Source organism: Schistocerca nitens, chromosome 1, assembly GCF_023898315.1.
Source record: "Schistocerca nitens isolate TAMUIC-IGC-003100 chromosome 1, iqSchNite1.1, whole genome shotgun sequence".
Lineage (NCBI taxonomy): Eukaryota > Metazoa > Arthropoda > Insecta > Orthoptera > Acrididae > Schistocerca > Schistocerca nitens.
Window position 1 is genome coordinate 934479423 of NC_064614.1, and position 20058 is coordinate 934499480.

The window sequence follows — 20058 nt, forward strand, 5'->3', positions numbered from 1 at the left end:
TAAGGCAGACTAGAGGGCAAAAAGGAGACATTGACACAAACAACAACAAAATGGGTACTGCTGGCTGTAGAAGAAGTCTAAAGATGCCATTAACAGCACCAAGAACAAAAAGCCTTTATAGTGAATATTTAAAAGACACAACCCAAATATTAAAATAAATGTGGACAAAATTCTATGATACGTGCAAAGAAACTGCCTTAATTCCAGAAGAGTGGTGGTAATCAAGCATAAAAGTCTAAGGACCCACAAAAATAATGGAAAGAATAAAAGAAAAAATTGATGAACATTTTCCCAGAAGCCAAATGGGATTCAGGAAAGGAAGATCAACTCTGATCATACCTCCAGAATTTTACAGCACAGGTGCCATGTGTAATTGCACATGGACAAAGGAAAACATCAAGATGAGACACGTGATCTCCAGAATGGCAGTCCATGGTTTCCACCACCTTAATTTGCAACAACACATCATATCATCAACCAAATGCAAAGTGAGAATGTAAACTGTCTCACTGAATATGCAAACGTTACCATAAAGAACTCTGTACTGAAAGGACATGGTTGATAAGTGACTATTGAGAACACAATATGTAAAATCTCTAATTTCATGTATTGTTATAATTGTGCTTTGAATTAGTATTGCTATTTGGCCATAATAATTGTATTATTATTATTATTATTATTTTAGTATTATTAAAAAATGAGCTACTCAGCTATATATTTTGTTGTGATGGTGCCAAACAGATCGGCTCTCAGCTTGGTTCAACCATTGTACTATTACTTCTGCTCAGTATTAAGTCATAGGATTATCTTTTGGCAATTCCATCCTGCAGATATGGTACCTTCAGAATGAGGTAAAATATAATAATAATATTAATAATAATACACGCATGCTCATAAATTAAGGATAATGCTGATACACAATATCCACCAGTACATCCACGCAATACAGCTACATCCAAACGTTTATCTACAACTACAGAAATCTGTAATTATTGATACATGTTCAATTACCCGAAAGTTCCTAAATGCAATGTAACATATACCGTACAGTTATAAGGAAGTCACACTTGATCAAGGTCCACATCACTTTCCATTTTTATCCAGACATAACGTCTGAGAAAGGAAAGACATAATAATAATACACTCATGCTCATAAATTAAGGATAATGCTGATACATGGTGAAACAACGATCTGGTGGCTGGTTTACGGGTTTAAATCACCTCAGGGTATGACCATGCCGTGCATTTGACCTGCGGTCATCGCACGGTGTCGCTGGCAGCCGTCCACTTTCGCAAAGGTCTGTTGGTGCATATCAGAGTACGGTGCAGCGAGTAAGTGTGCAGATGTTTTCAGATGTGCTAATGGTGACTGTGTGTTGAAAATGGCTCAAAGAACACTTATTGATGACGTTATGAGGGGTAGAATACTAGGCAACTGGAGGCTGGTCAAACACAGCAGGTAGTAGCACAGGCCCTCCGTGTGACCTCAAGATTATGGCAACAATTCCAGCAGGAATTCCAGGAAACGTGTCCAGGCGCTACAGTACTGGACGTCCACAGTGTACAACACCACAAGAAGACAGATATCTCACCATCAGTGCCCGCAAATGGCCACAGAGTACTGCAATAGCCTTGCTCGGGACTTTACCGCAGCCACTGGAACAATTGTCTCCAGACACAGTCTACAGACGACTGAACAGACATGGTTTATTCGCCCGGACACCTGCAAGGTGCATTCCAGTGAACCCTTCTCACAGGAGAGCCTGTAAAGCCTGGTGTCAGGACCACAGTACATGGTCATTGGAACAGCGGTCCCAGGTTACGTTCACGGACGAGTCAAGGTATAATCTGAACAGTGATTCTCACCAGGTTTTCATCTGGCGTGAACCAGATACCAACCCATTAATGTCCCTGAAAGGCGCCTATTTGGAGGTCGTGGTTTGATGGTGTGGGGTGGGATTATGATTGGTGCATGTACACCCGTGCATGTCTTTGACAGAGGAACTCTAACAGGTCAGGTGTATCGGGATGTTATTTTGCACCAGTATGTCCGCCTTTTCAGGGGTGCAGTGGGTCCCACATTCCTTCTGATGGATGATAACACACAGCTCCACCGAGCTGCCATCATGGAGGAGTACCTCGAAACAGAAGATATCAGGTGAATGGAGTGGCTCACCTGTTCTCCAGACCTAAACCCCATCGAGCATGTCTGGGATAGCTCTCAGTCGACGTATTACTGCATGTCTTCAAATCCCTAGGACACTTCAGGAGCTCCGACAGGCACTAGTGCAAGAATGAGAGGCTATACCCCAGCAGCTGCTCGACCACCTGATCCAGAATATGCCAACCTGTTGTGCGTCCTGTGTACGTGTGCATAGTGGTTATATCCCACATTGATGTTGGGGTACATGCGCAGGAAACGGTGGTGTTCTGTAGCACATGTGTTTCGGGACTGTTTTCACAACTTATTACCAATACCGTGGACTTACAGATATGTGTCGTGTGTGTTCCCTATGTGCCTATGTATTAGTGCCAGTTTTGTGTAGTGCCACGTTGTGTGGCACCACATTCTGCAATTACCCTTAATTTATGAACATGAGTGTAATAATAATAATAATAATAATAATAACTGAACCAAATAATTGGGTATCTCACTCATGCCGGTCACATATAAAATCCTATCAAAAGTTCTCATGAATAGATTAGAAGAACAAGCTGACCCACAAATAAGAGAATACCAGGCTGGTTTTCGCAAGGGATGATAATGCATAGAACAGATCTGGAATCTTAAAATGACTCTCCAGATGAGAAACGCCCGAAACACAGTGGTCACTTTCACAGATTTTCAGAAGGCCTACGACTCAATAGACAGAGTAGTGCTCTGCAACACGCTGGAAGAATTCAGCATTGACAGAAAGACAAGAACAATCATTCGGCAAACATTAACTGACACAGTCTCCAAGGTTAAATTTATGGGGGATATCTCTGAACCATTTGAAATCCAAACTGGAGTGCAACAGAGTGACGGACTTTCACCATTACTCTTTAATATCATTCTTGAAAAAATTATCAGGACATGGGAAAAAGAAGTCAAAGGAATCCAAATTGGCATTAGAAAAGATAATAGATTTAATGTGAAGTGTTTAGCTTTTGCAGATGACCTTGCAATCCTCACAAATAATAGAAAAGCAGCCGCTAACACAATAGAGAGGTTACACGAAATTGCACAAAGAACTGGCCTGCAAATCTCGTATGAGAAAACCCAGTACATAGAAAGAGTGCCAGAAGACAAATTGCCTATTGTAGCAGCACATGGGAAAATTGTACAAGTACCACATTTTAAGTACCTGGGAGAAATCATCCAGCCATCAGGGATCAACCTAAAGACCAGTGAGGAAAGAATAAAAAAACTACAGAAACATATAAACTCACGTGGAACTATTATAACAAAAAGTTGATATCCATTAACACAACGAGCGAGGTGGCACAGTGGTTAGACACTGGACTCGCATTCGGGAGGACGATGGTTCAATCCTGCGTCCGGCCATCCTGATTTAGGTTTTCCGTGATTTCCCTAAATCGCTCCAGGCAAATGCCGGGATGGTTCCTTTGAAAGGGCACGGCCGACTTCCTTCCCCATCCTTCCCTAATCCAATGAGACCGATGACCTCGCTGTCTGGTCTCCTTCCCCGAACAACACAACCCCATTAACACAAAATTGAGGCACTACAACACTGTTGTACTTCTGGAGGCGCTGTATGCATCTGAAACAACACAAATAGGTGGGCAAACTAAAATCAAAGAAATAGAGAAACAAGAAAGGAAAATTCTCAGGAAAATTGTTGGCCCGATACAAGAGCAAGGAATCTGGAAGAAGAGACCAACTTTAGAATTATATAAATACACAGACAAGATTATGAATACAATAAGGAAAAGAAGAATGCAGTTCTCCGGACATATCCACAGGATGAATGAAAACAGAATTTCACAGCGAATTCTTAAAGTCATCAACTCAAGCAGGGGAAAAACAAAATGGATAAAAGAAGTTGAAGAGGACCTCTGACAAGCACACATAACAGTAAACAATGCAGAAAATAGAACTGAATTCAGGAACATCATTAAAAAACATAAATTTGACACCACAACACAGAAGAGACCAGGATGTAAATGGACAGCGGAGCGAAAGAAACAACAGAGTGAACACATGAAGAAAATTTGGGCTCAGAAAAAACATAAACAATCATCATAAAGGAATTCAAGTTCAAATGCTCTCTTTAAATTGGAATAATCAAAGATGATAATAATAATAATAATAATAATAATAACAATTCATTGATATTAAATGATCAGCTTCATAATCATAAGACCAGGCAGTATGCTGTCCTGTGTGTTGGAATATAAATTACAGTCTTCTTGTAAATCAAAGTTCACTTGTGTGTTTGTGTTTTATAAGTTGTCCTACATGTTGTATTGACTGACTGTTCCTTCGGTTCTTGGTGGAGTATTTTATAAATTGTTAATGAAAACACACACAGCACTAGTGTCATCAGGTATGAAGATATTTGTTGGATCAAAGATATGAAACTAGCACATTTGTAGAGTATCTTCATTTCCAGAGATGAAAAACATTAATGTTGGATGTAGGAGTATATCAGGGTACTGTTCTGCATTCATTGTGTTCAGAATGAGATATGGACCTACAACTTTCATGGATGTCATGCTGCACAATACTGTGACCTTTGGGCGATGTTGGCATTGTTGAACAACCAGCCTCAGATCTCTGTTGCCCAATAACAACAATTGTGTCAGTGAACACCCCCCCCCCCCATCCAAATATGAAACAAGGCTTCATCTGACTGCGGAATATTACTAAAAATATTGACCATTTTTCACACCATATTCCAAACAATGGTCACAGACTTCAGGTGGTACTTCGTGGCAGTAACATGGTTTCCATGAACTCTTTCTTCAGAACAGTTCAGATTGTGTGTCTGGCTAAATCAGTTTCACAACATGTCAAACATTTGCGATTTCTGAGGACTTCAAGTGAACATTCCCTAAAACACTTGCACATTTTTCTCCACCTGGATTTTGAGGGTTGACCACTTCCCCTAACTTCTGATATAGAACCTCTGTCCATTAGCTTTGAGTGGCAATTCTTTACAGTCTACCAAGGCATGAGGTTCTTCCATGCTTCACCATCATCTGTGTACTTGTACCAAGGATTGCCATACTTCTTACGGAAATGCAAACTGAGCCAACTCGTACAAGGTTAGATTTGCGCCATGGTCTACCACTGATATGTGCAATGACATAAATTAGATAGAATTTATTACATTCTATCATTGTAAGGAACATAACTCTTTTTGTTTCATAAAAATTAGTTAAGTATTAAAAAAGTTGTAAACAATGTTCTTTAGGGAATTACCATTTATACTCGAATAATACGCGCACCCCAATATTGAGGAAAAAAAATTATTTTTTGCTTTAATTTGTTTTATTTACATAAAAAAATTGTTCCAACATTATGATGTGTTCAAAAGTATGTATAATAACTACTGGTTTGAAGCAACGCTGCTGTACAGGTTGATACATCGTTAAAACACAACCGATTCAGCGGCGTGCAGCTGGCCAGCCGGCGGGCGGGTGGCCAGTGGCGAGCAGCTGGTTGGCTGGCCCATTAGACGGGCGGGCGGCCGGGGAACGTTATCACCGCCAGCCGGGACTCTACGCGTACCTACAATAGCAAAAAAGAAATGTGAATTATCTTGTTTAAGAATTTGTTAATACAGCATGTGCAATAAAATATTTTAGTCTATACCAGTACGTTTCCTCCCTTACCACTCTTATCATCACTTTCATCGTCATCACTAGCGGGAGAATCATTGTCGTCTTCACCATCTTCCCATAGAGCGTCGTCCTCTGTTCCATCCAGTGAATTTGTGATTCCACATTTTTTGAAGGATTTTTCCACCAGTGGTTGCAGAATGGAGTCCCATGCACTTTTTACCCATTCACAAATCTGGGACAAATCAAGCCATTTGATTTTTCCACTAGGTGTGAACTTATGGTTTTCATCAGCCATCCATTGCGTATATCGCTGTTTAAGTGTAGCTTTGAATCGCCGATTTATACACACATATAGTGGTTGTAGGATGGATGTTAGGCCTCCAGGGATAATGACTGAGTCAGTTCTCCCTTTTTGTAATTTGTCTCGCACTTCCTTAGTTGTATGCCCGCAGAAGCTGTCCAGGTCCAACATGTTGCATAAATTCAGTAACGCACCAGGACGACGTTGCCAAACATGTGTCACCCAGTCAATTATAAGTTCATTGTCCATCCACCCTTTCGGATTCGCTCTCACTAATACCGGTATGCCTTTGCTGATATTTTCGGAATAATTTTCCTTTTAAATATCACGTAAGGTGGTAGCTTTTGTCCATCGCCAGTTACACACAACATCACTGTACATCTTTGTTTCTCACTGCCGCCAGTTCATATCATGATGCTGGATTCTCCTTTCCTGTTCACTGTGTTGTTGAGTGGCATCTCAAAATAGACTGCTGTTTGATCCGCATTACCAATTTGCAATAATATACAGGGTGTTACAAAAAGGTACGGCCAAACTTTCAGAAACATTCCTCACACACAAAGAAAGAAAATATGTTATGTGGACATGTGTCCAGAAATGCTTACTTTCCATGTCAGAGCTCATTTTATTACTTCTCTTCAAATCACATTAATCATGGAATGGAAACACACAGCAACAGAATGTACCAGCGTGACTTCAAACACTTTGTTACAGGAAATGTTCAAAATGTCCTCCGTTAGCGAGGATACATGCATCCACCCTCCGTCGCATGGAATCCCTGATGCGCTGATGCAGCCCTGGAGAATGGCGTATTGTATCACAGCCGTCCACAATACGAGCACGAAGAGTCTCTACATTTGGTACCGGGGTTGCGTAGACAAGAGTTTTCAAATGCCCCCATAAATGAAAGTCAAGAGGGTTGAGGTCAGGACAGCGTGGAGGCCATGGAATTGGTCCGCCTGTACCAATCCATCGGTCATTGAATCTGTTGTTGAGAAGCGTACGAACACCTCGACTGAAATGTGCAGGAGCTCCATCGTGCATGAACCACAAGTTGTGTCGTACTTGTAAAGCCACATGTTCTAGCAGCACAGGTAGAGTATCCTGTATGAAATCATGATAACGTGCTCCATTGAGCGTAGGTGGGAGAACATGGGGCCCAATCAAGACATCACCAACAATGCCTGCCCAAACGTTCACAGAAAATCTGTAGAGCAATGAGTCGCATGTCAACACAAGCACCGAAGTCAACATTACCTTCCTTCAATTGGGCCAAGTGGCGGTGAATCGAGGAAGTACAGTACATACTGACGAAACTAAAATGAGCTCTAACATGGAAATTAAGTGTTTCCGGACACATGTCCACATAACATCTTTTCTTTATTTGTGTGTGAGGAATGTTTCATGAAAGTTTGGCCATACCTTTTTATAACACCCTGTATAGGACTGTTTACGGCACAGATTTATCACACAACGATGAAAATTCACTATTTTTTCCTCGTAATTGCCTGGAAGCCGCTGAGGGATAGTAGTTTTCCTCTGGAATCCTAAACCATTTCGGTTGAAAAATCTTGATAGCCAGCCCCAGCTAGCTTTGAAACTGGTAATGCCTAGTTCTTTGACTAAAGACAATGCTTTAAGTTGGCACATTTCACTCGTCACCGCGCATCCGTATTGTCGCTTCTCATCTACATAATCGCAGAGCCTTTTCTCGAGATGCATCACAGACTGAGGCCGCAACAATGCAATAGTATAATGGGATGTATTGTTGGAGGCAGAGCAGTACCAACAACGTTTCGAATAATCCACGCACTCAAGTTTTTCATCCTAAAATCTGGGAAAAAACATGCGAGAATTATTCGAGTATATACGGTAATTTGTGCACCCTGTAGCTGTATAGTGCCCCCAGTGCAGGGAGGGGCAGCTAAAGCTAGGATGGTGCAAGAAGGTGGTGGAGTCACCATCATACCTGAATCCTTCAACATGCAAATTAATCTTACATCCACAGAAAGAACCGCAGTCCACCGTCTAAAAACTCATCTCGACTTTATAATCCTACCTGAGGACAAAGACACCACCACTGTTGTTGTGAACTGCAAGGATTACCTGGCGGAAGGACTCCGCCAGTTGTCAGATACTTCTACCTACAAACCTTGCCACAATGACCCCATTCCAGTAATCCAGCAGGATCTCTGGTCACCACTCAAATCCTTAGGCCCATCCCGCAACCTCTACCCAGAGGCTATCTCTCTACTCACCCCTACCACTCCCCACACTCCTACCTTCTAGATACTTCCTAAAGCCCATAAATCTAACCACCCAGGACACCCCATTGTGACCAGTTACTGCGCCCTAACTGAGAGAATCTCTGCTGTCATTAACCAACACCTTTAACCTATTACATGGAACCTACCCTCCTACATAAAAGATACCAATCATTTCCTCCAGCGATTCTCCACAGTTCCTGTCCCTTTACCACTCAGTGCCCAGCTCATCATTATTGATGCCACCTCCTTTACACTAACACCTTACCGCTATTGAACAGTACCTTTCCCAACGCCCGACAGGTTCCTAACAAACAACCTCCTTCCTAGTCGCCATGACCAACTACATCCTCACCCATAATTACTTCTCCTTTGAAGGCATTACCTACTAATAAATCCGGGGTATGGCTATGGGCACCCGCATAGCATCATCCTATCCCACCCTATTCACGGGCCATCTAGAGGAATCCTCCCTAAACACCCAGAATCCTAAACCCCTCACCTGTTTCAGATTCATTGATGACATCTTTGCGATGTGGATCGAGGCTGGGGACAGACTATCCACATTCCTCCAGAACCTCAACAACTTCTCCCTCATTTGCTTGACCTGGTCCCACTCAACCCAACAAGCTGCCATTCTAGATGTTGACCTCCACCTCAAAGATAGCTACATCTGTACCTCCATCCATATCAAACCTACTAACCACCAGCAATACCTCCACTTCAACAGCTGCCTTCCATTCCATTCCAACAAGTCCTTTCCATACAGTCTAGCCACCTGTGGTTGTCACATCTGCAGTGATGAGCAGTCCCTCTTGAAATGTACTGAGTGTCTCTTTGAAGCCTTCACTGATCGTAATTATCCTCCCAACCTTGTACAAAAGCAAATCTCCCATGCCTTATCTCTCCAGTCTGCCCCAACCTCCCAAAGTCCCACCGTCTGGCTACAGAGGAGCATTCCCCTCATAACTCAGTACCGCCCAGGCCTGGAGCAACTGAATTACATTATCCACCAGGGTTTCAACTACCTCTCGTCATGCCCTGAAATCAGAAATGTCGTACTCACTATCCTTCCCACTCCTCCCACAGTCGTATTCTGCCAAACACTGAACCTACACAATAGACTTGTCCATCCCTACACAGCTCCTGCTTCCAACCCCTTACATCATGACTCATGCCACTGTAGTAGACCTAGGTGCAAGACATGTCCCATACATCCTCTTGCCAATATTTACTCCAGCCCGGTCACAAACATCACCTATCCCATCAGAGGCGGGGCTACCTGTGAAACCAGTCATGTTATCTACAAACTAAGTTGCAACCACTGTGCTGCAGTCTATGTGGGTGTGACAACCAACAAGCTGTCTGTCTGCATGGCCAAGAAACAAATGGGCCACCCTGTTGCTGAGCACGCTACTAAACACGACATACTTAATTTCAAAAACTGCTTCACATCCTGTGCCATGTAGACCCTTCCCACCAACACCAGCTTTTCTGAATTGGTGGGAACTTTCCCTGGAATATATCTTATGTTCCCATAACCCTCCTGTCTCAACCTTCGTTAGTCATTGTCCTCTCCCATCCAGCCCCTTCCCTTTTCCCATTCCAGAACTACACAGCCCTCATTCCACCATCACACTCAGTCTTTTTACTTCTGTCCTTTTCCGCTACCCCCCTCCCTACCTCTCCTCTGTCCTCCATCTAACCACCCGACTGCACATCTAAGCAGCATATTTGCGTGTATGTGTATGCATGCACATGGCTCTTCAAAGACTTGAGGAGAATCAATACACAGCATGCACTGCATGTGACTGGCTGTGTAAACAGACTGCAACTATTTGAACATAGTCAGTGTGAGAGGAAGTGTCACAGTGCAATGGAGCAACATTTCAAACATAAAGTTCTGCTACAATTTGGGGAAGTCTGCAATGGAGACACATAGAATGTTGGTGCAGGTGTAAGGGAGGGAAGCCATGAGCAGAAAATGTGTCTACAAATGATTTAAAAGCTTCCGTGAAGGGAAGAAAACAACTGAGGATGAGCCACATTCAGGTTGGCCGTCGACAAGCAGAACCCCAGAAAAGATCAAGAGAGTGTGACAAATTCTGGCACAAGGTCGGTGACGCTCTCAAATTGACTGCAGAGGGATTGGGTGTTAGCAAGGACACAGTGCACACCATCATCTGTGATTATTTGGGTAAGCGGAAGATACGCTACTGATTTGTGCTGCACAGATGAGCGGAAAACAAGATGGACGGAAACTGCTGATGATCACATTTCCATATGTGATCAGGATCCATTGCTTCTGAACACTATCGTCACAGGAGATGAGACCTGATGCTGCCAATTTGATCCAGAATCAATCGATGTTATGGTGTTCACCATTTTCCCGTGACCAAAAAAAAGCCATCTGCAAAAATCCAAGTTGAAAACCCTGTTGATCACCTTCTTCAACAACAATGGCATCATCTGGAAGGAATTTGTTCCTGCAGGTGAAACCATTAATGCTGCATTTTTCCAGTCCATTTTGAACCAATTGCTACAGCGTATCTGGCAGGTTTGGCCAGAGTTGCACAGGACTGGAAAATGGATGCTGCTCCGTGACAGTGCTCCTGGACACTGCACGATTCGTGTACACCAATTACTGGCGCAGAAGAGGGTAACTGTTCTTGAACACCCTCCGTACTCCCCCGATGTGGCTTATGTGGACTTCTTCATGTATCCCTGCTTGAAGGCGGCCATGAAAGGTGAACATTGTGCAAATGCGAATGCCATCAAAGATCATGTGACAGCCATTCTGCAACTGATTCCACAGGAGGCCTTTGCTGAGAGTTTTCAGAAGCTGTAAAAACATCCTCAAAAGTGTGTTTTAGCGGGGTGCGACTATTTTGATGGGCAATAAAGAACATTTGTTTGTATCTTTTGTCTTGTTTGTTGTCTGATAGCATTCACCAAACTTTTGAGACACCCCACATATTGTTACATGTGCTTCCTTTAGTATTTCCTCTTTAAACTCTGCTGGTACTACTACCTGTGGCCCTAGCCTTGTTTCCTTGCACAAAAGTCCTTCATGTGCTAAACTGCAATTGCGTCCTGTACAGTTTACAGCCACTGTCAGCACTCTGCACTGCCTGCCATTCCATAAGACTATGAGCTAGATGTTTCAGCACTGCTATCTTCCTGCTCAGTGCACACACATTCCTGTGCTTCTTTCCTGGCTAGGGTATTGGTTCCTAGACAAACTTGCAGAGTCTCAGCACCCACTTGTCAGCCTACTAGATGGGTCCTTCAATCTCATCCACTGCAATACAGTGTGGTTGGTTACTACCTGAAATTTTTTCCCTTAAAGATAACATCAAGAGTACTTGACGCCATAAATGAGGCTCAACATCACTTCCAGTGTTCTTGAATGGTTATTCTCTGTTGCATTGAGCTGTCTTGATGCATAGGCAACCGGATACTTTTCATTGTTAATCTCCTGGCTTAGGACATATCCCAAAGCATGATTAGATGCATCACATGAAAGGATAAACTCCTTCTGAAAGACTGGAAACAGTAGAACTGGACTTGATGTCAAAACTGTATTTCATTTAATCAAACACACCTTGACATTCTGCCCACATGAATTTCACACCTTTCCTTAGAAAATGTATGAGCAGTCGTGCTGAGTCAGCATATTCTTTCATGACCTTTCTGCAGTAATTTGAGATCCCCAAAAAAGATTGCAGTTCCTTAATCAATTTAAGCACTGGAACTCTTGAACAGCTGTCCTAGCTTCAGGTCTGTCCATACTTTGTCTTTACTAATTACATGGTCCAAATAGCCAACCTCCTCTTATGCAAAATGACATATCTTTGTGCTCAATGTCAGATGTGCAACCCTCAATCTCTTTAACACTTCCTTCAGGCATTGTCTATGCTGCTCCATGTCTTTTGAGAATGCGATGATATCATCGAGGTAAACTCGACACTGGTGCAGTTTCAAACCTCTCAACACACTGTTCAATAATGTCTGAAATGTTGTAGGTGCAATTTTGAATCCAAATGGCATTCTCTTGAACTGATGATGCCCCCATGGTACAGGAAATGCTGTCTTTGGGAACAGCCTACAATTGATGGTAACCATTCCTTAAACACGTAGTCAAAAAGTGCTGACATCATTCCAAGCTATAAATGGTCTCAGTAAGATTGGGGATATGATATATGTCTCTTATGGTCTTGTTGTTCAGGTGACAATAATCATAGCAGAGCTAGTATTTTCTGGAAGCATCTGTAGACTGTAGGATGCACCTGTGCTTAGCTTCGTGTTGATATTTGATATTGAATCATAGGCGTTGCTGGCAATAGACCATTTGGGACAAACAAATACTCAAATTTGAACAGCAGTTCTTCCACACATGCTTTCTCTCTGTTCCATTAGCTGCTCCATTTCCCTGTGTAATGCAGTCTTAATGGTAGCTTGTAGCTACTTGTGATTTGCTGCTTCATGCTCCACTCGTCCTCATCCAGAATGTCTAAACTTGCTATTAACATCCCTTTCCCTAACTTAACTTCTTCAGTGTCAAATTTATGTATATTTATGGCTATCACTCTCCCACCATTCCTCTCTTGTAGGTGTACAGCACTTCTCTTAATGAAACAACTTGCTCGATCTAGCATATCATTCTGTTACAGAGTCTCTACAACACGTAACATATCTGCAGGTAGATCTCTGCCACCTGGCACACAAGCATATGACTCCCTCCTTAGTGCAGTAGTACACAGTTCAGCTGGCTTGTCTAATACACTAGATGCCCCTCATGACAGTTCTACAGAGGCAACAGCTTCCCGTAGCTGAAATATCATTCTATTAAGTTCTACTGTACATTGCCGAAAGTCAGTTTTAGTACAATGCTGACACAAAAAGTCTAACAACCGAATTGGCCCTAAACAAAAATTGTGTCCACCAACCCTTGTGGCCTCACATTGTTATCCCTGATCCCGCATAACCTGTATTGTGGTGGTTTCCATTGCCTATGACTGACCAAGTCTCTACTGGGAAACAACACATGCACCCCTGTATCGAACAAAAACTTGTACTCTTTGCTTCTTAAAACACCCATTACTGCACATTTCACCTCTGCATATGTGTTTGTTGCAGCAAATTTTAACAGGAATGCCTTTAGGTGGACTTTGGGTTCCCCTTGCATTTAACAGCTGCTCATCACCTCCTTGTGTACCCCTGTGTCCATCGCCATGACTTTACTACTGATACCTTCCTTTTCCTCTATTGTCCTATGATTGGCAACACTGCCTTTGTAAATGCCTCATCTGTCCATACCTGTAACACTTATTGTTCACAGAAAATACTGTAGGGGTACCCCTCTTGATATGTCAGTTTCTTGACATTACATCACTAACGTAATAGCAGATCTTTTGGTGCACCTCTACGCACCCTTCTTGATGTGTCCAACGGCAAACTCCTCAGAAAAGCACAGAGTGCCCTCTGCTCAACTTCTTGCAACAAAATTGCATTTGCTGCATCACTCTGCCCCAAATCATACATATGCTCATAAACTTTATCTGTCCTGCCTCACAGGTTCCACAATAATGCTCATCTGTATCTCACACTTTTGAAAGTTTGCTTCATTCTTTAATGCAACATGGGGAGGGGGATAACCGTAAGGCTGGTAGGGGCAGGTGGGGGAGGGGGGGGGGGGAGCTCACGAGCTCCAGAGAAAGGCAGCTGCAAAGTTAATGAGTTCTTTATCGAAGCATCTGCACTGTGTAGTATACCAGGTCAATGGTTGGCTGGCTGCTGAGTTGCGCTTGGCTGCCTGCTTGCACATCTCATAGTGCCAACGCAGAATCTCTGCTGTGCATTGGCAACCTCATTATGTGAGCTGCCAGCGAGGTTTCTGCACCAGCAATGTATATGCTTAACGATGATGCATCTGGTGTGGCCCCAAGTGACACCTCAGCTGCTTCAAAGTAGAGGAAGCTGACCATAATGAGGAGCTTGTTCTGCTATGGTGAAAGATGGCTGGTGTGCATGGGGAGCAACCTGCTGCCCCCTGGGTATGAGTCGGACATTCTGCTGGAGTAGACCTAGGATGGCCTGCCGCACCAGTCCAGGAGGGACTGTTGACCCACCCTGGCCTGAACCAATATCTTCTCTGGCAGTTCCATGTGGCAAACTCATCTGGCACAGCCATGATGTACTGATAGTGCTGTAAGATGGAGAATAATTTTGTTACAAAATGGCCAGTACTTGCACTTAACTGGCAGGCTTGTTGGTATATGCTAAAATATCACTGCCACTGCTACTGCAAGTGTGCACATATGCCTTGCCCTTGCTGTATGACTATTTGCAGCACCGATGATTCCACTGTTTCAGTAAGCTAAACTGCCTCACAACATTGTGTTGGCCTTGTTGAACCAATACAGAGAAAACATCCTGCATGCAGCTGCAATTCACCCCTCAGGCGCACACTATTATGCCCATACATGATCAGTGTGCTACACATTTCTGATAGTGGTCAGCATACATAAATGCTTTAAGTATTAGATAACAACAGCAGTTGAGTGGTATCGGAGGAGGAGGAGGAGAAGGAGGGGGGTTGGTTCTTTTCAAAGTAGCTATTCTCTTCCTCACATACATATACAATGTAATCTAGAAGCAATTACTGTAGTTATATTTTAATAGATTAGTGTTAATCATAATTTGTTGTTAGTGTACTTTACAAAGTGGTTGCTTCTACCAGTCAGTGCATAACTTGGTTCATTCAATATCTTTGAAGGCTCTCCTTCATTATAGAATAAACAGAACATGGTGTGTGAATGAATAAATGAATGGATGCAGTAACAATGACTTGAGTCAGACTGAGCTTGTTTGACAATATACTACTACACCATTCCATGTTGCTTCAGCTCTTTGCCAAAGTTTCAATTATATTGGCTGGTGAGTGGTAGCTTGCTAGTTCTCGGCAACCCTTGACCAGTAGGTGAGATATCAGGAGAACATTCTATGCCGGGCAACAGTTGAGCGCCCTCTGCATCTTGGTAGGTTATGATAGTATAGGCAACATGCAGTTTTGCTTTATCTTACTGACAGGAAACGTCAGAGAGCCCTCAAAGATAGGCCACTGCCCTAAGCATGCAAAATGTAATGCCTGCCGTCAAAATTACCAACTATGTGAGTGGAGGAGATTATGTTGCTTATCCAGTGGTACTCAGTATCACCATTCTAGGTGCTGTGCCACTATGTTGATGACAAATGTAATCTATTAATGTTTGTTCTCCTTGGAGCCTCCATACATGCATACATCCATCATTATGCTGTGCACAGAATGAGGACTCACTTGAAAAAATGACATGGTACAACTCCTGTGTCCAGTGTTGTCATTGATTGCAGCATTGTCTGTGTTCCTCCCTCTGTTGCCACACAAAGAGAAGCCACAGCAGTCATCACTGTGCTGACAGTCCATGGTGCTCCAGACATTGTTACACTGTCTGTGTAGAGCAAGTCACTGCCTGTGAAGTCATTTGCGATGGAAGCAGAATCTAAGTGGTGACACAGTACCATGGTCACGGTTGTTGTGTTACAATATGTCATAGGCAACACTGTGCTCTGTGTTAACAGTGTAGGCACTCTGCATATTTCTTTTTGCCAATTGTTCTTACCTTTGTGGTCATCTTGTTGAATTGTGTTTGCCTTTCAGGTATTAGCTAATGCATTTCCAAGTGTCTTATTGGGTACAGGAAACAACCAACTTATGGGATGTGTGTTGTTCTGACCCCACAAGAATGTATTAAACATCCAGAATGTAACAGTGCCCTTCATTGCTCAAAGGAATATAATTACAATTTAAGTCTAACAAATAACTAAATATGCAGTTTGTTTTGAGACCTGTAAAATAAAATATCTATACTAAGCCGTATGCAACAAACCAATTGAAATATTTAAGAATCAGTATTAGGTTAAAAATAGAACATTTATGTTTGTGCCAGTTATTCCAATGAAGAAAAAGTTAAAGGATGAAGATGATAAGACATAAAAAAAGTCACATTTCAAACAACAGAACACAGTCTTTGCCTGATAATGATGATTCTGTTGTTGATATTGAAAACATGTAAATGTGCTCTAAGGAGCAAGCAGTTACTTTAAAAAGTTCTGCTTCTAATTTCTGTTTGTAAGAAATGAGGATGATGAGAAGAGGATAAATGTCACAATGTAATTGTACAATGCTGCAGTATGATGTACAGATGCTTTTCAAAAAGATGAGGGAGCACGTCTTCAGAAATGTATAATTTTTATGGCAAAGAAACACCGGCCATTTGTGTGAGCGTGCACAGAAATGTATCTGAAAGGGAGCAAGATTTTGAAATTGCACTTTTTTTATACAACGAAGTCATTGAATTTTAAGACATGCGCTTTGTGAAGATCATAATTTTGCAGAGGTATACACAACTTATTTCGTCCTTAATGTTTTATAGTTATTCACTTAAAATCTTCTATTGGTAAGTTACTACTATACCTAAGAGCTATAGTAAAGTTATTAGTATATAATACATAAATCATTTTATAATATTAGTAGCTTTTAACAATTCATTAACACTTTGCCAGCCCCACATCTCGTACAAGTTTATTCGCTTTGCGCCGGCAGTGCTAATTCGGATTACTTGGCTTGTCGCCGACTGTTCTTGACATTATCGGGAGATTATAAATTGTTAAGTTTTACTAATCTCATTGTTAGTTCTCCTAAGTTCTCAACTCTGTTCCCCTACTTCCATGAAATTTCGATGATATACATATGTAAATAAATACAAAATTTGTTTGTCTTGTATATTTGCTTATTTGCATTGTCTTTGGTACTTAGTATTTCTCTTTCATATGATATGTGGCAAAACAGTCTCCAAGATGTAATGCAACTCCACAAGACTTGCACATTAAGTTTGTTGTTTTTTTAAAACATACATGGCAGTTGCATTATTTGCATTTATTCGTTTCGGAAATAAGTATTACTTGACGTTGCTTTATGTGACTGAAAAGTCTGTCACTCAGATCATGATGAGACATGCGCGATGTAGTGGCAACCCCCAAACTTTTCTCAGAAGCAGGTACATGGTCTTTTATCCACGAATCAGACGACACTTTCAATAAAAAAAAATAGTGAAATCTAAGACTCTTGTGTTCTGTATTGAAATATTGACATGTATGGAATGCATTTAAATAATGCACAATTAAAGAGGAACATGCAAACCTTTTTTGACCATTTTATAGTTTTCTGTATATAGGGTAATAACTCAAATATTGGCCTGCCCGATCCACCCCTTTCATTTATTTGTTGTAGTCTAATACACTTTCAAGCTTTTTTTTTTATTGTGTAATTGGTTTTTCTACATTTTCTTTGAGTGTCAAAGCGGCATTATGTATTGTAGAGGTCATTCATATCATCTTACTTTCGAAGCGAGTACTTCACCTTTCCATTGATAACAAGCTTCAAACACATTGACTTTTGCGCACTTTAATTTTTCCAGAAATTCTCTATTTTGCGGTATCGTTCCACAAACTTGAATTTTCTTTTCAAGTTACTTCTGTGCAAGTTCTACACCGTTATAATAATTATCCATGTAGATATGATGCCACTTTCCATAAGAAGGTGTCAGTAGTTCCATCACTGTTTTTGCTAAAGGCTGTCCAGTGCCAGAATATATCTTGAATGAGGAAATATATCCCATACTCAAATCACACACCATCCAAATGAGTATGCCATATTTCATAATTTTCGATGGATTGTAAACTTTAAAATTTAGCCATCCACGCCACGGTATCATTCCTTCATCAACTGAGATGTTTTGACTTACATTATAAGTTTATTTAAACTTTTTGGAATAATAATCAATTATGAATTGCACTTTGAAAGCCAATCCGCATTATCCAGTTTATTGTTGTTGTTGTTGTTGGAAAAATGTAAAAATGATAATATTTGTCTGAATTGGTTGCGGGACACCGTTCTGCGAAATATCGATGTGTCTATTAATGGATTCATTCACCAATAATCATTGATCCTTACTTTTTTGACAATTTCCATAAGGATAGCAAGCCTAAATCATTTTCTAAGTTTGGGTCCCGCAACATCGACAAATTTGTAATTTTTTAAATCCAGTTTCCTTTTATTGCAATTTTGACTGTAGTACTTGTTGGTTTCATTTTTTTGATATCCAATGTCTTCTTTCCAATTGGCCAAGTTATTCGAACATCAGACACGGCATCTGCACATTCTTCGTAAATAATCGTATCGTCTCTTTCGCCTACCATGATGAAAGGGCACAAGAACTTACTAAGCATACGACACCACTGTGGTGTCGCTGGCCACTGAGCAATTCTATGCACATGACACCACTGTGGTTTTGCCAGCCATTGACTGCCATTTCACCCATGCCATCACTGTGGTGTTGCCATACAGTATAGTGTTAAGATTCATTTAACTTGATTATCAATACCTCCTGTTAGTCCTGTCAGGTATGGGTCCCACACACTTCAGCAGTATTCTAGAACCACTCACACGAGTGATTTGTAAGCATTATCCTTTGTAGATTAATTACACTTCCCCAGTATTTTACCAATAAACTGAAGTCTACCACCTGCTTTGCTCCCAACTGAACCAATGTGGTCATTCGATTTCATATTCCTACAAAGTGATACACCTGGATATTTGTATGAGTTGGCTGATTCCAAAAGTGACTCATTGATATTATAGTCATAGGATACTATGTTTTTTTGTTCCATGAAGTGCAAAATTTTACATTTCTGAACTTTTAAAGCAAGTTTCACAACTTTGAAATTTGATCAAGATCTGACTGAATATTTATGCAGCATCTTTCAGATAACACTTCATCACAGACAACCGCACCATCTGCAGAAAGTCCAATTCTGCTATTAATATTGTCTGCAATATCATTTGGTTCCAACACACTTCCCTGGGGCACACCTGAAGTTACTTCTAAATCTGACAATGACTCTCCATCCAAGATAATATACTGTGCACCCCCTGCCAAAAAGTCCTCAGTCCATTCACAAATTTCACTTGATACCCCCATATGATTGTACTTTTGACAATAAGCATTAAATGTGGTACTGAGTCAAATGCTTTTCGGAAATCAAGAAATACTGCATCGGTCTGATTGGCTTGATGCAAAGCTTTAAGTATGTCATGTCAGAAAACTGCGAGCTGGGTTTCACATGATTGATGTTTTCAGAATCCGTGCTGGTTGGTGTTGAGGAGGCCATTCTGTTCAAGATACTGCATTATGTTTGAGCTCAGAATATGTTCTAAGATTCTACAACAAATCAATGTCAAGGATATTGGACGGTAGTTTTGTGGATCACTTGTACTACCCTTCTTTCGGATGGATGTGTCCTGCTCTTTTTTCCAAGAACTGGGAACGACTTCTTGTTAGAATGATCTATGACAGATTATAATTAGAAGAGGGGCTAACTCAGCTGCAGTACAGAATCTGACAAGGATTCCATCAGGCCTTGGAGCTTTGTTTAGTTACAACGATTTCAGCTGTTTCTCAACACCACTGACTCTAATATTTATTTCATTCATCTTTTCAGTTATATGAAGGTTAAATTGGGGTAATTTTCTTGGGTTTTCCTTTGTAAAGGAACATTTGAAAACGGAGCTAAGCATTTCAGCATTTGCTTTGCTACCCTCAA

At 41.4% G+C, this 20058-nt stretch overlaps 1 protein-coding gene across 2 annotated transcripts in view; it reads left to right on the forward strand.

Annotated features, from left to right (window-relative positions):
- The window catches only part of LOC126193941 (carbonyl reductase [NADPH] 1-like), a 54536-nt gene that overhangs the window by 20193 nt on the left and 14285 nt on the right, over positions 1–20058 (forward strand). The gene's annotated exons all lie outside the window — the stretch shown is intronic.